The sequence below is a fragment of the Lathyrus oleraceus genome, chromosome 3 (assembly GCF_024323335.1).
Source record: "Lathyrus oleraceus cultivar Zhongwan6 chromosome 3, CAAS_Psat_ZW6_1.0, whole genome shotgun sequence".
Lineage (NCBI taxonomy): Eukaryota > Viridiplantae > Streptophyta > Magnoliopsida > Fabales > Fabaceae > Lathyrus > Lathyrus oleraceus.
In genome coordinates this window covers 255,557,894-255,567,868 of record NC_066581.1, presented here as the reverse complement: position 1 = coordinate 255,567,868, position 9,975 = coordinate 255,557,894, and positions in this window count along the sequence as shown.

The following is a 9,975-nucleotide window of genomic DNA, read 5'->3' as shown; positions in this document are numbered from 1 at the left end:
TTAATATTTTTTGAGTTTTTATTATGAAAAATGGTTTGACGTTGGATCAAGCATTTGATGAAGTTTTTTGAAAGAAATGGAATGGAATGGGGAGAAGAAATAGATTGATTTGTTTATGGAGAAAATACTCGACGTTGGATCGAGTCTTATTTTTGATCTTTTGGAAATTGTTGATTTTATTCTTGTGTTAGTAGCTAACTACACAGTCAAGCAATAAAGGAATAAAACAGTAGAATCATTACATGCCAGGGGAGTGGGGGTACATTTTGTCAAATGGGGATTCAAAGTACTGGAATAATTAAATCGGGTCCAAACAACAAATAATGCAATGTATGAGTGTAAGTGCAAGAGAACTGTCTCATTGTAAGTAGGCCCAAGAGTAAGCCATGTGAGGTTGACGACGATGCTCAAAAGCAATCGACTTACGAGAGCACGAATTTGAAAATTCAAAATAATGAAACAAATGAATTGGGCTAGAACGACCAAATAATGAGACATAAAAATGTCAGAAATAAATAATAATAATAATAGTAAAAAAATGAACATAACAAAATATTTAGCAAGTGAGTTGCACAAAATGATGAGCGATTACTCAAACCTTCAACAAATCAAAAAAAAATATAAGAAACAAAAAAAATAAAAATAAAAATGGAAAAGGAATAAAATTATATCTTTTTAAATAAATAAATAAATAAGTAGAAAAAGTGGAGCATAGTGGTTTCGAACTCAAGACCAAAGGAAACCAGTTAGTACTCCAACCACTCAGCCATAAGTCACTGGCTGTGAGAATGAGACAACGGTGAATATGAGTGCTGGAAATTCGAAAAGGAAAACAAGCATAAAGCGATGAACAGAAACATCTACTCTTTACTCATCTTAGGGACTGGATGAATCGCTACTGGTTGGGATCGAATAAACAAAGTAAACAGCATGATTCGAGAAGGAAGGTTTACCCGTTACGACGAGATCACACGGCCGAAAGGAAGGTAACGTCGCCTGCATGAGCTTGCTCGCGTGCTACCCTTGGAAAAAGGCCTTGTTAATCTTCCGCCGTCTTTGCCTTCTTTCCGTCGAGAACTTAATTTCTAGGGCTTTTCTTTAAGTTTTGAACAGTAGCCGCTAATCTTCTCCTCCCCTCTGTGAACAGTATCCGCTCCTTTTATAGTCCCACTGCTAGGGTTTTGCATTGGCCGCTAAGATCAAAGGGATGTCGAACTTGGAAGTGCTTTTGGTGCCGCCAGTTTGTCTACCCCGTTTTGGTGTTTATTCTGAAAAAAGTAACATGTACCTTGTACTTCTTCTGTGAAAATGTTTTATTTTTGTTGCTTGTGAACCTTTACTCCCTTACTGAGTTATTGTGATTTTTTACTGCAGTGAAATTTCTCGACACACTTGAAGAAATGGAGTGTGTGTAATATTGATACAAAATGGGCATCCTGTCTACTACTTCAGCAAGCAAATGGAGCGGGTATTGCAGCATAGACATGTTTAAAACCATTATGAGAAGGCAAATCATTTGGCTTGATCTCAGTATCTGGTACCGGAGCTTCGGGCAAAACATGAACATCCGAAGACAAATTCATGGCGTTTTCAGAAGTGCTTGAATGAATTTGCTGGGTGTTAACATTTTCCAGAAGTAGCATTATTCAAATGTTCCTTATTTGCACCAAATGACTTCCTCTCATGACCATAAGACTGAAAATTCTTCTTTACGGTACATGATGACATGAGAACCTGTTTAAATGTAGAATCAAGAATTGACAACTTCCACTTCTCTAAGACTTCATCATGCAGCTTCTGTCTACACAGTGCGACTGCAACATACTCTGTAATCTTAGGATTACATTCAACTATTCTTGAAGGTTGAAATTTTGAGTTGTAGGGAGGGAATATTATTTGAGAGTTCTTTTCAAATCCAGGTGGCATGTCACCAAACTCCTCTTCATCAACCACGTCATTTAAATGTCCACACAATTCTTGAAATGCTTTTGAGAAGACATTAGACATTCGGTTTCCAGGTGAAGACGTGCAAATTGAGTCTATACCTTTCGCAGGATCGACAAACTTGTCATTTAGAATTTCTTTAACTGATGTTTTACTTGTAAGCATCTCTGAGATATGGCAGTTACTATCATCAACCTGTAGCAACTCACTGAATTTATCTTTTCTAGGAAAGGAATTACTAGGTTTACTTCCTTTTCAACAACACTTAGAACGTAATCAGCAAGAGACACCTTTGCAGAGAAATGAAGATCGTTCTCCACGCGTTCAAGAATGCATGTCAAAACTTTAGAATTATCATAACTACATGAAACTCTTTGACCTTTGGCCATGTTTCGGCTTTTGAGGTTATACTAAATATTCCAAGGAATGAGGTGAAGCAACTTCTCACCAGCTGAGCAACAGATTCATTGTTATGTCTGAATACAGAACGAGAGCCTGACACGACAATGAAGTTGTGCCAGCGGCGAACCTTTTGTGCCCACAAAGAACCAATTACAGGCATGCTAGGCCAAGGGAAACCGGATGCACAATTTTCCAAAGCAACTCCAGTGATAGCATGGATGTACTCCAGGCTCTTGTCAAGTTTAAAAGTAATGGACAAACTGACAAGAGCTGCCATTGGTAACGGAAGCATTACTGGTGAATCTCCAGAAGAACAGTTTGGAACCGCAACGCCAACATGAGTCAATATAGCTTTTATTTCGGATTCCACTGATTGAAGAACTGCTGTTGGACTAGGCCAATCTGTTCCATTCATTGGAACTAGTCTCCATACACCCCGGGTAACTTCTGAAGAAAAGTAATCAATAATGGCAGCAATTGACGCTGGAAGAAAATCAACAAGGTCTCTCAGACCTGTTGTCAAGTCTCGTGATGAAAGCCTTCCATGAACACATGCTGTTAAGATTGCTTCCAGGACAAAAGTGTTGATTCTGAGTGTTGGCAGCAATTTTGGTAAAACAAAGAGTGTTCACAAGATGTCATATGTGATGTCTTAACATGAGATATCCTATGTACCTGCTGGAGTTCAAGAACATGTGTAAGCAGGATTGTTTCAGAATGCCACATACAATGCCATGGCTTCTGATGTTGGATATACCTGCTGGAGCTTAAATGAAAGACATGTTCATGCAGGATTGTTTCAGATGACATACACAATGTCATGACATCTGATATGGTTGTACCTGCTGGAAGTTATAAAAGGAATTATTGGATTATGCAGGATTTTTCCAGGATGTCAGACCCGATGTCATGACATCCTGTACACAGAACATTCAGTATGAATGTCTGGTGTTTTGTGATTGCATAATTAATGGTAATCTTTGGATGATTGAAGATATGGCTAGCTGGCGCATTCAATCATGGATTACAACCAGATTTACTTATTTTCCAAGGAGATCTATACAGCTGTTATAAAAAGATTTGATTGGAAAATAGATTTAGGGTTTTCAAGATGTCCAAGCCCATCTGAAAGCTTCTATAAAAAGGGACTTAGAAAACCTGTTTGAACATACAACCAAGACTGAGCGAAATATAGAGAGAGAGCTAGGGTTTGTGTATGTTTAGTCGTAAGACTTGTAGGTCATTCAAGTCATCCATTGATATTGAATTGGACTGATTTGTGGTTGTAATTTGTCACTCTAAAGCTGTTAAGCAAGAGTGTGTGTCTTCAGAATCCTCTTTTTGCACCCCTTTTTCTTTCCTTTTCACACATGCTTCAAATAATGTTACCTGAAATAAATAATAATAGAATACCAAGTAATATCGAATAATATAAAATAAATCGAATCAAATAACATTATAATTTAATTAAATCAAGTCCAAAAGTGTGATATTATTTCATGTTATCAAACTCCCCCATACTTAGACTTTTGCTTGTCCTCAAGCAAGATACACTGTAGAAATCGATTTAAAGTATTAGCCAGATGAAATTTCCAAACACACATCAATTCGTACTAGGTTGCAAGTTAATCTCATTTAGAAATAACCTGAGCTTAATCTTAACATCAAAAATTACTGTAACAACACTAGATGACCCCACCCTATGCAAACCAGTTCGAGTCATGCTATTATAGCTAGCCTAGTTCCTTTACTCTTATTTCACCCGTTTTCATTCTAGCGAAATCACATTAAGCCCTTTATCTTTTCGCGCACATAGTGAAGTAACCGATTAGCGATTCTGATCCCCTTTTAGCTAGAAGTTCTGGAACATAAGTTGGATAACTTCGTTATTTAGCCCATTGCAAATTGCGGGGGATCGGACCGTAGTCCGTCCTACCAAGTTCAGCACCAGATACCGCTGAACCAACTCACAATGGATCGTTCATACTATGTTTTTTTTGTAGGGTCCGCAACCTTTGGATTAAATGATCGGGTAAGGATCACCTAACTTAATTAGTGCATTTCCTGATTTTTAATATGTTGTTTTGGGAATCATTCACTTATATTCATCGGCTCTCCACGTAGTTTGCTATTAAGATGGTGCCGACTTCTCGTATAAACTACTCGGGGTTACTATAAAACTAAAAGTGCAAGGAATTGGTATAATAGGTACTTATCCTGGTCTAACATATTGAGGTTTTTAGAGCGTTGGGGCGGTAATAATTTTTGTCTTGATTTCACTCAAGTTTTATAAAATAAGCAACCTTTATACTTATCGAGTGTGTTAAATTGTTATGGCTCAAGAAAATTGAGGGGAATAGATAATAAAAAAAATTCACACTAGGGACTTGACTTAAAATAAATTATTTTATATATATATATATATATATATATATATATATATATATATATATATATATATATATATATATATATTTGAAAGGGAAATAACATACTTGAAAGGGAAATATTGACAGGAAAATAAATATAACTGAAACAAAGTTTTCCCCCTACACTTAAATGAAACATTGTCCCCAATGTTTCAAAAAAAAAAACGAAAGAAAAGAAAAAAGAAGGGAACCCAAACTCAATTTTGCCTGCGTCCTCTTGTTCTCGGACCCGGTGATCGTTGACGCACTTCCAAGTCATCAAACCTGTTAAGCAAGTCAGTGAACCGCTGATCGGTTATTGCATTCCTCTCCTCTTGTTGTTGTTGCATCTGGCGCATCAGTTGCATTACTTCGTTATTCTGCGCATGCATGGCATCAATAGCATCCATGATGTCATCGTTTGTTGCGGGCCTTCTTCTTCGACGACGTCGGGAGGATGGACCAGCCACATTATCGGAAGGATTATGTGGGGCTGACTGTTGTTCAGGACCTTGATCACCCTGCTCCATTTCATCAAACTCGTCTGGGGGCGGGTTTGCTTGTGTAGGCTCGGTAGGTTCGGGAGCATTCAGATCGTAGATGAATCGGTTGGGGTTGGTGACATCGGTGAGGGCAATGTTCGGCAAAACAACGCTTGGGACCTCTTGGTTATTCACCATAAGATAATACTTCCCGCCTACCTTATTTTTGATTAAGCGGCTGGAGCGACAATAGCTTATATCCATAAATAGGGGTGGCAGAGATTGCAAATTTTGAAGTTGGTCCCATAGATTTAAGCCGAGTGCGATGGTGGTTATTAATCCTCCAATAACAAAAGGTTGACGGCCTCGAGCACAAAGTGTACGAATATGGTGAAGTAAGAAAGAGGCAGCGTTTACCTTTGTGTCGATTGAGAAGATGCAGTGGAGGAAGAATAATTCCTTCGCGTTGACTTTACTGTTGTTAGGTCTTCCAAAAATGGTGTTTTGCAGAATACGGATAAAATACCTGATAGTGGGGTTGTGTATGTGCGAAGCAAGTAGTGCATCCCAATTAGTGGTTTCCACACCAGATATTTTTCTAAAGAGGTCGAATGCGTTCGTCTTCCACTCTGAGTTTGGAGGTATTCTTGGGTGGACTTGGTCTCCTACAGGAAAGCGTAGCATGGCACTCAACTGGTCCTGAGATAGTGAGTACTCAGTGTTGAACATGCGGAAATTTGCGGTGCCGGTTAAGTATTCGTCCTCACCGGATGGAGTGGTGTAGGAATAAGAATTTAAAAACTCCAAGGTGAGTGATGGGTAAGTAGGGTGATTTTGTATGCAAAGAAAGGTTAAATCAGAAAGCCTAAGTAGCCATTGCACACCTTGAAGTAATCCTAATTCTTGTAAGCAATTTAAATCTGGGTACCTGGTAGATATGACACCGCGTTGTTGGAACCGAACGAACTGCTCCCGTTGATAGTTATCATCTTCAGATCGGAAAATAATATTTCCGAATTGCGCTTCTTGGTGTTGGTTCTCTGCCATTTTGATAGGTAGGTGGAAAGAAGGAAAAGAGAATGAAATATATTTGTAAAGAATATTTTGTTGGAATGATGTGGTGTAGGAAGGAATGGATGGTAGGTATTTATAGGAAAAGTTTTGGAATTGGGAAGAGGAGTGGGTGAGAGAAAAATAAATGTGGATGAATGTGAGTGGAATGGAGTAAAGAGGTGAAATGAATGGGGAGATGGAGTAACGGTCATGACCTTAACGGTCAACAACGTTTACGAGGAAACGCGCTGTCACGCTCGTGACAGAGTGTGTTACGGGCGTCATGGGTTGCGTGGCGACCGTAACAGCTTGTGTGACGCTCGTCACGTTGGTGGGGTTGCAACGGTCACTACGCTCGTGACATGGCATGCGTGGAAACTTAATAAATTTTGTTATTATTAATTTTTTTTTGTTTTGTTTATTATATTTGCTATTGTTATATTTTTGAATTGCCATGAATGCTATTCTACTACACCATAGTGTATATATATATTTTCTAATAGGCCATGTAAGTAGTAGCATACAGTAAATATTATTATTGATAATTGTAGATAGTGCATAAATCAAAATAAAATAAAATTTAACCAATGATGCCAATAGCTTCATAAAGATAAACATAATGTAATATCTGAAAATAAAAAAAGACATGCGAAAAATAAATCTTAAGATTAAAAGCAATGTTAAATGAAACTATAAATTTCCTAAAACTAAAACTAATTAACTCCAATTCTTCTAGCCACTTGTAGAATCTCTGGTCGGAGGAGCAAAGGAATTGACACGGTGTAGCAACTCGTGGAATTGATTTGTCATACTACTCATGTATCCCAGAAATTCATGTCCCATCTTAGTTAACTCTTCTCTAATAGCATCATGTTCTGACATCAAGGCTTGAATAGCAGTATTATCATCAGTTCCGGGCATATTATGTCTAAGATCAGGTATTGCCGATTCTGTAGACGGGATAGGATGAGGTGGAGAGGCAACATCATGGTAACCAGTTGGTGTCTGCGGATCAGACTCAGCATAAGGAATCTGGTTGCCAAGAATATCATAATCTTGGATGGTTTCAACAAATCTAACAGGAGAAGGTATTCCGTCCAGGTTGTAAAGCCAATTATTTCGGTTATGGACACTAGTCATCGGGCTAGGCATGGTGAATAGGTAAAAAGCTTGGTTATTAATTAATAGTTCAAACTCTTCAGGTCCAAGGTTTCCGATAAACATAGTGTTGAAGAGGAAAAGTATATTCATAGGCTCAATACCACAAAAAGGGTTCAAATCAAGCATGGGTTGGCGCAATCCAATAGCATTAGCAATCATAGTTATCAATCCTCCTATTTGGATTGGTGCACGGTCATCTTGAATAAGGAGGTCAAAACTCGCCAACATATAAGTGGCACCATTCACTGGACGGTTATGGGAAGCACAAAATATTATGAAGAGTTCATCACGTGATACTGTGGTAATGTTTGATCTCTTCCCAAAAAGAGTGTGTGCTAGGATCTTGTGGAAATAACGAAAAGCCGGGTTATGTATGTTTCCAGAAAGAAACTCATGTTCCTCAGGGTCGTCATTTCCCGTCAAACTTCCCCAAAAATGCTCAAGCTCTCTATATTCAAAAAGGTCTTCTTGGCTCATGGTGAATGTATCAAAAGAAGTAGGGAACCCTAAAAGGTTAGTAAATTCTTGAATGTTAAACTAATACTCCATATTGAACATCCTGAACTGAATGAAACCTCGGTTTATTCCTTTTCCATGGTTTGGTAAATAGATCAGGGAGCTAAGGAATTCTAGAGTTAGCCTCCGATAGGTAATAAATTGTCTTCGAATAGGAGTGGTTTCCCATCCTATTTGACTCAACAGATATAGGACACTATCTCTTAGCCCAAGAACAGTCATTGCACCATCATCAGCATAAAAACTTGGGTGCATCTCTCTCTCAGCTAGTTCTTCAAATTTTTGTCTCTGAGCTCTCCCTCTGAATTTGATACCCATGCGATCAATATGTCCCATCAGGTTAGTGTTAGCTAAAGAAAATAAAAAAAAACAAGAATTTAGTCAGGATTTGGCCAGATGCCAAAAGAAGAAAAGAAGAAAAATTTAATTAAAATAAAGAATATGAAGAATGAAAACTGAATAAAATCAAAAAGAATAATCAAAGAAAAATTTGTGGGTTGTCTCCCACGAAGTGCTTTGTTTAATGTCGAAACTCGACATAAAACTATTAAATGTTAATCTATTAATTTTGGAGACAATACGTCTAAGTGCAGGACTTGCGAGTCTTCATTATTTTCATCATAGTGATAATGTTTTAGACGCTGCCCGTTTACGATAAATGATTCAATAGATTTTCCTTTAATTTCTACAGCTCCACTGGGAAAGACATTAGTGACTTGGAAAGGGCCAGACCACCTAGAGCGTAGTTTTCCTGGAAATAACTTAAGTCTAGAGTTAAACAATAGGACAACATCGCCTTGTTTGAAAGTTTTTCTTGATATGCGTTTATCATGCCATTTTTTCGTTCTTTCCTTGTAGATTCTGGCATTTTCGTATGCGTCTTGTCTAAGTTCCTCTAATTCGTTTATATCAAGAATTCACTTTTCACCGGCGGCCTTATAGTTTAAATTTAAATTTTTAATAGCCCAATAGGGCTTATGTTCTAACTCTACCGGGAGGTTGCAAGATTTACCATAAATAAGCTTAAATGGGGTTGTTCTTATGGGAGTTTTGTAAGCGGTTCGGTATGCCCATAAAGCTTCGGGTAATTTTGATGACCAGTCGTTCCTCGATGTAGCGACTGTTTTTTCCAATATCTGTTTAATTTCTCTATTAGACACTTCCACTTGTCCACTAGTTTGAGGATGGTAAGGTGTTTCTACTCGATGTTTTACACCATACTTAAACAATAATTTTTCGAGTATCTTAGATATGAAATGAGATCCACCGTCACTGACGACTATTCTTGGGACACCAAATCTTGGAAAGATTATATTCTTAAAGAGTTTAATTACTACCCGTGTGTCGTTTGTTGGAGAAGCTATAGCCTCAATCCATTTTGATACGTAGTCAACCGCTACGAGTATGTACTTATTACCGAAAGAAGGTGGAAAAGGTCCCATGAAATCTATTCCCCACACATCGAAAATTTCTACTTCCAAAATGCCTTTTTGTGGCATTTCGTCACGTCTAGATATGTTTCTTGTGCGTTGACACCTATCGCATTTCTTGACAGCGGCATGCACATCCTTCCATATGTTTGGCCAATAAAGACCGGCTTGTAGGATTTTGGAGCAAGTTTTGGATGTACTTGCGTGTCCACCATAAGGAGCGGAATGACAATGTTGGATTATACTTTCTACCTCTTCTTCAGGTATACAGCGACGGAAAATACCATCGGGGCCTCTTTTGAAAAGTAAAGGGTCATCCCAGTAATAATGTTTTATGTCATGTAAGAATCGTTTCTTTTGTTGGTAGGATAAATCAAGTGGAACCACTCTGGTGGCTAAATAATTGACAAAATCAGCGTACCATGGTGTAACGCATACATCCAAGGTGGTCTCTACCTGTTCATCGGCTCTATTTTCTTCCAAATTAGCTATAAGTTTATCGTACGAGAAATCATTGTTGATCGATGTTCTTTCCGGTTCCAGGTTTTCAAGTCTAGAGAGGTGATCTGCTACTACGTT